This window comes from Vanacampus margaritifer, chromosome 10, assembly GCF_051991255.1.
Source record: "Vanacampus margaritifer isolate UIUO_Vmar chromosome 10, RoL_Vmar_1.0, whole genome shotgun sequence".
Lineage (NCBI taxonomy): Eukaryota > Metazoa > Chordata > Actinopteri > Syngnathiformes > Syngnathidae > Vanacampus > Vanacampus margaritifer.
In genome coordinates this window covers 5,421,209-5,428,915 of record NC_135441.1, presented here as the reverse complement: position 1 = coordinate 5,428,915, position 7,707 = coordinate 5,421,209, and the positions used below count along the sequence as shown (strand labels likewise).

Genomic DNA, 7,707 nt, shown 5'->3' with positions numbered 1-7,707 from the left:
TCCGCCTGAGCGTTGTGCTCCGTGTTTTCCGATGTCAGCATCGCTCGCCCGTGAACCTTTATAACGTCGTCATAGTCGCCGCGTCAGCGCTTCCAACTTCGGAGTCACCATCATCATCATCGATGATGATCATCGTCGTCATCAATGTGCTCTTTATCGTTGGTCGATGTCTTTGAAAAAAACGGCTCGACCTTGAGCTGCTTGCAAGCGGCCGCCATTATGGCTTCTTCAGCCAATGTCCCCTGAAGACATTTAATATTTTCAATTTGATGTTTTACTGTTTTTGAATTTACTTATAGGCATATCAATGTGATATAATCATGAGTGTTTAAAAGAATACAGTGGGATGGTGATTTTGTGAACTTAATTTGATCTTTGTACCCTCAAATGCTGTTAGAGGGGCAATGTGCATGATGTGTCAGAGTCTCTTGTCATTTAGGGACTGAAGGTCTGGGGTCAGATTTTGATTACTTCTGTTCCCCCAATCAAGAAGGGGAACTGTATAAAGATGTCTGTTTACCATCAACCTTACACCTTTGTTCAATCTAGGAGATGACATGTCTGCCCTTTGTTCAGTCATGAGCCAGGAGGAGGAACCTTTTAGCTTTTTTGTATAAATGAGTCGATGTTCATACAATTGTCACACACTTGGAATCATCACGTTGCATTCTGATGTGATATTCTGACTGTGTCTTTAGAGGCCTCTAAATAAATTCTTGCAGGAAAACTTCTTCATCAGATCCTGAATACAATTATTTGGACACGCAAAGATTACACTTAATATAGTAATTTAATATTCCTTCAAAATGGTGACGCCGACGTGATCTTATTGAGACGTTTTTCAACAGCTGTGATTGATCCTGATCACCGGATTTCTAAAGCGCAAAAATATTAACAAGGTGAGTGGACATTTTATCCACGTAGAGAAATTCTGGTTGTTTGGGATCAATACAGTTGCATTTCGTCTGTGCTAAGTTGTATTTGGGATCTGTGAACAAGTTAGGGGGGTTGTAGTAATATTTCTTACGGTGGGACGGAAAGTCCTCGATTTTGAAAATTACTACGACATTGAACCATGCATGGGAGTTTTTTCCGCGGTGGAATAGGTTGTGTTTTTATTTCTTCGTATGAATAAGCCGTCAGTATATAAGATACTGGGAGTGCGGAGTGGATTAGCCGCCTGTGTGGTAACAAGGTGTGTGCTGTGTGGAGTTATTGAACCGAGGGACATAATTCCTCGGTGAGTGTCTGTTGTGTTAAATCAGAAGCCGGGAAAATATTAAGTCGCGCATGGAAATGCCCCGTGTTTACGGAAGTGACGTCAAGTCGAAGCGCTTCGCCGTTTAAAACGGCATGTGACATTGGGTACCACGGGGGATTGGCTGTTGGGTTGATTGTAGTTGTGTTATTAGCCGCTAAGTGTTGATCACACTTAAGTGAGTGCTGTTGTGTGTGTGTTGTGCTTTAAGCGGCCTGTGTTGATCACACAAGGCGTCTGCTGTGTTGAACACCCGTATATTAACGGTGTGTGGTGTAATATTAGCCGTCCGTACATTGTTACGTTCGAGAGCTGTGTGGTTTAAGCCGCCCGTGAAGATCCGGATATATTTGTTGAAGTCGCGCAAAAGGTATTTAATATCTGTTTCGTTTTCGTCTTGTTTGTGTTTGTCTGAAAAAAAAAAAAAAGAAAAATATTTTTTTTTGGGGGGATTAATGAGAATATTTTTGATCTGTTATATCGTAGTATCATAAGTGAGACGTCACTGACTTTATAAATATTAAAAACGACTAATTAATACATATAATGGACGACATTGTTGATCAAGACTCCGGCTGGTTTGATTTGCATAAACTTCCGGTCCATATTCTGAACTCTTCGCTGAGCGTACAGATAAAGGCTGCAACGCTCGTGATGATTGAAGCGCTCCCACCACGCCAGAGAACACAGCAGGAGCTGAGGAGCAAACGTGAGACGGAGGTTGCCGATCTCAAGAAGATTGTGGAGGACGAGGCCAAGGTCCACGAGCAGCTGATGGCCGACATGAGACAGAAACACAACCAGGCCTTTGACGAGCTTAATGAACAGCTGGAGCAGGCCAAGCGGAACAAGATGTCTATGGAGAAATCGAAACAGGCCCTAGAGAGCGAATGGAACGAGGTGCAAATCGAGCTCAAGACCCTGACGCAAGGCAAATCCGATTCAGAGCACCGTCGCAAGAAAGCAGAGTCCCAAGTTCAGGAGCTTCAGGTCAAATTTGGAGACAGCGAACGGCAGAGGCAGGAGATGGCGGACAAGATGGCCAAAATGCAGTCTGAGCTGGACAATGTCAACAGCCTTCTGACTGAAGCCGAGGGCAAAAACATCAAATTCAGCAAAGACCTTTCTTCAGTGGAGTCTCAGCTTCAGGATGCACAGGAACTGCTCCAAGAGGAGACTCGTCAGAAGCTCAACATCTCCACTCGCTTGCGGCAGCAGGAGGATGAGCAGAACAACCTGCGCGAGATGCTGGATGAAGAGGAGGAGGGCAAGAGAAACGTGAAGAAGCAGGTCTGCTACGTTTCAGGCACAGCTGGCCGACATGAAGAAGAAGTTGGATCAGGAGACGGCCAACCTGGAGAGCGCGGAGGAAGCTCGCAAGTGCGTCCAACGTGACGCCGACTCGTTGCAGCAGCAGCTGGAAGAGAAGACGGCCGCTTACGACAAATTGGATAAGACCAAAACCCGTTTGCAGCGGGAGCTGGATGACCTCATGGTGGATCAGGACAACCTGAGGCAGGTGGTTTCCAACCTGGACAGGAAACAGAAGAAGTTCGACCAGATGCTGGCTGAGGAGAAGACCATCTCCAGCCAGTATGCCGAGGAGCGCGACCGGGCCGAAGCAGACGCCAGGGAGAAGGACACGCGGGCGCTAACGCTAGCCCGTGAGCTGGAGGCCTTGGAGGCAGATGCCCTGCACTACCAGGAGGATCTTGCCACAGCCGAGCACAGCAGCGTCCAGCGACTGGAGGGCGCTCGTTCCCAGCTAGATCGCCAAAACAAGGAGCTGAAGCTGAAGCTGCAGGAGCTTGAAAGCACCATCAAGTCAAAGTACAAGTCCACCATCGCCTCCCTGGAGGCCAAAATCGCTCAAATGGAGGAGCAGCTCGACATTGAGTCAAAGGAGCGTCAACAAGCATCCCGGCTGGTCAGGAGGACTGAGAAGAAGCTGAAGGAGGTCGCTGAAAGAAGATTCATTGGAGTGCCTTTTCCATGGGCAAAGATGGACAAAGATGGGCACAGTTGATTCGCCTGGAAAAGCTGATCAAGTGTCAATCTGCTGTTTGAAAGGGGGAAATCACTCAAATCCCCTTTTCATCAATTCACAAGGATTGAGTCACACTGGGAATGAAGTCCCGTGACCTTTCCTGCGATCTCTGGCAGTGAGCCAGGGTTCGGAAAGAGGCTGACAAACGCCTCTTCTTAAAAAATTTTGACCAACTGTCGAACGCACTTTTCATTCAACAAGACCTTCATCAGGAGATGGCTTCGAGGGACGGACACATCTGCTATTGCGTCGTGACACTTAACCACATCACATAGTGTTATGCCTCACATTTATTATGCCCCTTCCACTGAATTTTTTAATGAATCAAACTGAATTTTGACTGCTAAGCCCATCTATCTTTCTCTCTCTCTTTCTCTCTCTCTCTCACCTGCTATTCTTATTTTCTGAACTCCACACATAAACATTGCTTCATTTTGCGACGATCAAGATTCGCGCTGGACTTTCTCTCTAGACTATTGTGGGATTAAATGTCCGGTTTTTGAACTTATAGAAGTTCAATGGTAGGACTGAAGACATTTAATATTTTCAATTTGATGTTTTACTGTTTTTGAATTTACTTATAGGCATATCAATGTGATATAATCATGAGTGTTTAAAAGAATACAGTGGGATGGTGATTTTGTGAACTTAATTTGATCTTTGTACCCTCAAATGCTGTTAGAGGGGCAATGTGCATGATGTGTCAGAGTCTCTTGTCATTTAGGGACTGAAGGTCTGGGGTCAGATTTTGATTACTTCTGTTCCCCCAATCAAGAAGGGGAACTGTATAAAGATGTCTGTTTACCATCAACCTTACACCTTTGTTCAATCTAGGAGATGACATGTCTGCCCTTTGTTCAGTCATGAGCCAGGAGGAGGAACCTTTTAGCTTTTTTGTATAAATGAGTCGATGTTCATACAATTGTCACACACTTGGAATCATCACGTTGCATTCTGATGTGATATTCTGACTGTGTCTTTAGAGGCCTCTAAATAAATTCTTGCAGGAAAACTTCTTCATCAGATCCTGAATACAATTATTTGGACACGCAAAGATTACACTTAATATAGTAATTTAATATTCCTTCACCCCTCAACACTCTAGCCCCGCCTCACGTCTTCTACTGACGCCCACCCGATCTTGTCAAAAGAGAGTCATTGCTGCCCTCTAGGGGCCAAAAATAGTCATTAGGCTCACGAGACCTGCTTGAAACTTTCAGGACAGCTCCGCAAGCCTTCCCAGCAACCGTTTCAAAAAAAAAAAAAATTTTTAAAAATGGGAGGACGTCTTTTAACGTCTTTGGCGCTCCTCCGTAGGTTTTTGCAGAACGTCATTTAACGTCTTTGGCAGTAAAAGAGTTAATAGGTTAAATACATGTATAAATTATATGCTTACTGATGCTTAATGTAACTGGTTATATCACATTTAATCAAAAGTCTGTTATGTGCAGTGGATTTGCTTTGTTATTACGCCCTTCTGTCTCTTAACTTTTTGTGATTTGATTGGGCTTTTAAGGATATTGTGGCGGCAAGCTAAGACGTGGGGAGTTAAACACTGCTGACGCGTGCGGTCTTTTTAACTAAATGTACTTGCTTGTATCCAAATCCACAACATACTGAATAGTTCACATGGCAGGCAGTTACTTAATTTACCGGGCAAGGTACCTTAAAAGTGCAGTTCTTTTCGTCCACAGCATGAAGTGACGTTCTCTGCGGTTGTACTTCACGATTGTATTACTACTTCCAAGCTGATTCATAGTTGCACTGTATTCCAAAATTGCATTTGCACGCCTTTGCAGGGTCATCAGAAAGTTTCTTCACACTCACTCCACCAAATGATCAAGGCCACACACTTACACAAGTGAGCCCACTTACTAATAAGCAAGACCACTCCCACTGGTGACACCGCCAATCATCGTGGTAGTAATATGTGCGGACCTTGAGCGCATACATACACATGTACACAACCCAAAAGGAAGAAACCACCAAAGGTACTGTTTCAATTTATATTCTAACTGTTTTGAATTTAGTTATACATGTGTAGATATAGATATTACTATGTTAATTCAGTTATTAGATGTAGAAGGGTGTGATAATGATTTCTTTAAACTTTGTTTGAACTCTGTCTTCTCTCTCTTTCCGTGAGAAAGGAATGTGTTAAAAGGTTTCTGTTGATATATCGGGAGGGTATGTTTAAAATACTGTCAGAGTTTCTGGTTATCAGGTCATCAGATAGTAAACTCTAAATCTCCAAGGATTAAGCCTGTCAACATTAATTCTCCAAAGTTTGGAAGTAACTCTGACAGAAACTTGTATCTGTTTTATATCACAATCTCTGCTAGGATTCAAAGGAGGGCGTGGACAAGCCACACAATGTGGAACCTTTACTATAAAGATGCTGAACATTCACTATTAAACACACACTTGGAACTGGGATCATTTTCTTGAGTGAGACTAATTCTGTGTCTTTTAGAAGCTTCTAAAATAAAATCTTGCAAGAACTTTTTCCTCGATCTCATTTATGATTTATTTGAACACGCAAAATATTACAAAAATATATGTAATCTATCAGTACTAAATGCCTCCTACAAAGTATCTTCCTCCTCAACCACCCAGTGTTTGTAGGGTGTGCTTGTGTACAATGTAGACATCAGTGCGTGTGTAAATTCATGTATTTTTAATAAGAAAAACAATTTGTTCTGCAGTACTTGGACTGAGACAGTTTCTTCTCTTGTTTAAAGTTTCTCCTGCGTTTGAGAAGATTTTCTCACATGGGACTTCACAAAGGCTTTGTCGGCATTTTCTGGAGATCCAAATGTCACATCTTTGAACCGAGGATCCATCACAACCTCCACCCCACATTGCTCTCTCAAATTCTTGTGAAGGTTATTACATAACTGATGGGCAGTTGTGCTACTTAACCTCTCACGCCGTTCCAGAATATTGCAATTAATTTCGTCTCACTAAGAGGGTATTATTTTTGAGGCAGAAACCCTCTTTTCAGATGACAGTTCCACAGTTGTTTCATTAAATACAGCAAGAATCTGAAGGCACTCACTCACTGTTTAACTGTCAAAACTGTTTAAAGGGGTTAAGGTTGTGTTCAAGCTGGCCAAGGCTTCTGCCACTGCTTCACGGTGCTCCAGCAGACACTCCAGACTTATAGTTGTGAAAATACGGTACTTTTTATTAGGGACCGACCGATATGCATTTTTTTAGGCCGATTCCGAAATAAATTTTTGGCAGAAAAAAAATACAGATTACCGATTAATCTACAGATTATTTAAAAATATATTTAATGCATAAAATTTGTCCCCCCCATTCATTTTCAATGGGTGTCACTTACGCACAAACTTTCGCTATCAAGATTCTCTGCTTTGAATGACAAGTTCTTAGTATGACCTTATCAAAACATTTCATGAAGTATACAAGGTTATTGTATAGATTTATGTGTCAATAAAACCATTGTTACTTGTTTACAACTGCTGTAAAGCATTAACCTTTTCTTTTATATATTTGTATCTTGTGTTATTTTCACTATTCTATTAAAATAACTAATTTTTCACACATTGGGAAGAATGTGTGGCTTTGATGGAAATAACTGGCCATTTGTCTTATTGGCCAATTGTTTTGACCGATGTTTGAAGGCCAATATTCGGATAATAGGAATACTTTTGCATTAGGTACAGTATCGGCCATGTTTGAACAGTCACATGATCAATGATCATCGTAATGTATCACGTGCTGAAAACAGTCAAAAAATAACATGGCTGCCATTGACTACAAAGACACTCACGAGGAATTCCTCATCCTCAATCCCTCAAATTTCTAATTTTTTGCATCTGAAACGAACAGCTGGGCCAGTTCTCCATCGAACACGCCAGGTCCCTTTCACTATTGTAGTATTGTCAGAGTCACTCTCGTTAACGTGCGGCTCCTCAGAATTGATGCCGGCTTTTGCGAAAGCTCGAACATTAGTGCAAGCAGACAAAACATGCACTATCCATTCACAAATTGTGGCGTAACTCGCTCTTATAAAGTGAAAGCACCAAGACGTCCATCTGTATCTTAGTACTGAAAGGTCTTTCAGTTGAGTCTTTCAGGTTTTCATCATGCCTGCCAGTCCTCAACCAGGACTGCATTTCCTGTATATAAGCAATGTGTCAGAGGAAATGCTCCCACACACAGTCAGTCAAGTCAGACACAACATTTGCAAATTTTGGAACTCATTGTACACATTAGGCGCACCTCATTATCAGACAGGCGTCAATTTTTGAGAAAATGTAATGTAAGGTGCGCCATTGTGAAAATACGGTATTCACTCACCTTGTAAAAATGCACAATTCCAGCTACCGGGGCAAACAATTTATTTTTTTGTTCAAAGACTCACACGATGTAACAC

The 7,707-nt window shown here is 42.3% G+C and overlaps 1 pseudogene; it reads left to right on the top strand.

Annotated features, from left to right (window-relative positions):
- The first annotated feature begins 874 nt into the window (after positions 1-874).
- Positions 875-4,328, top strand: LOC144059702 (uncharacterized; annotated as a pseudogene).
- The last annotated feature ends 3,379 nt before the right edge of the window (positions 4,329-7,707 follow it).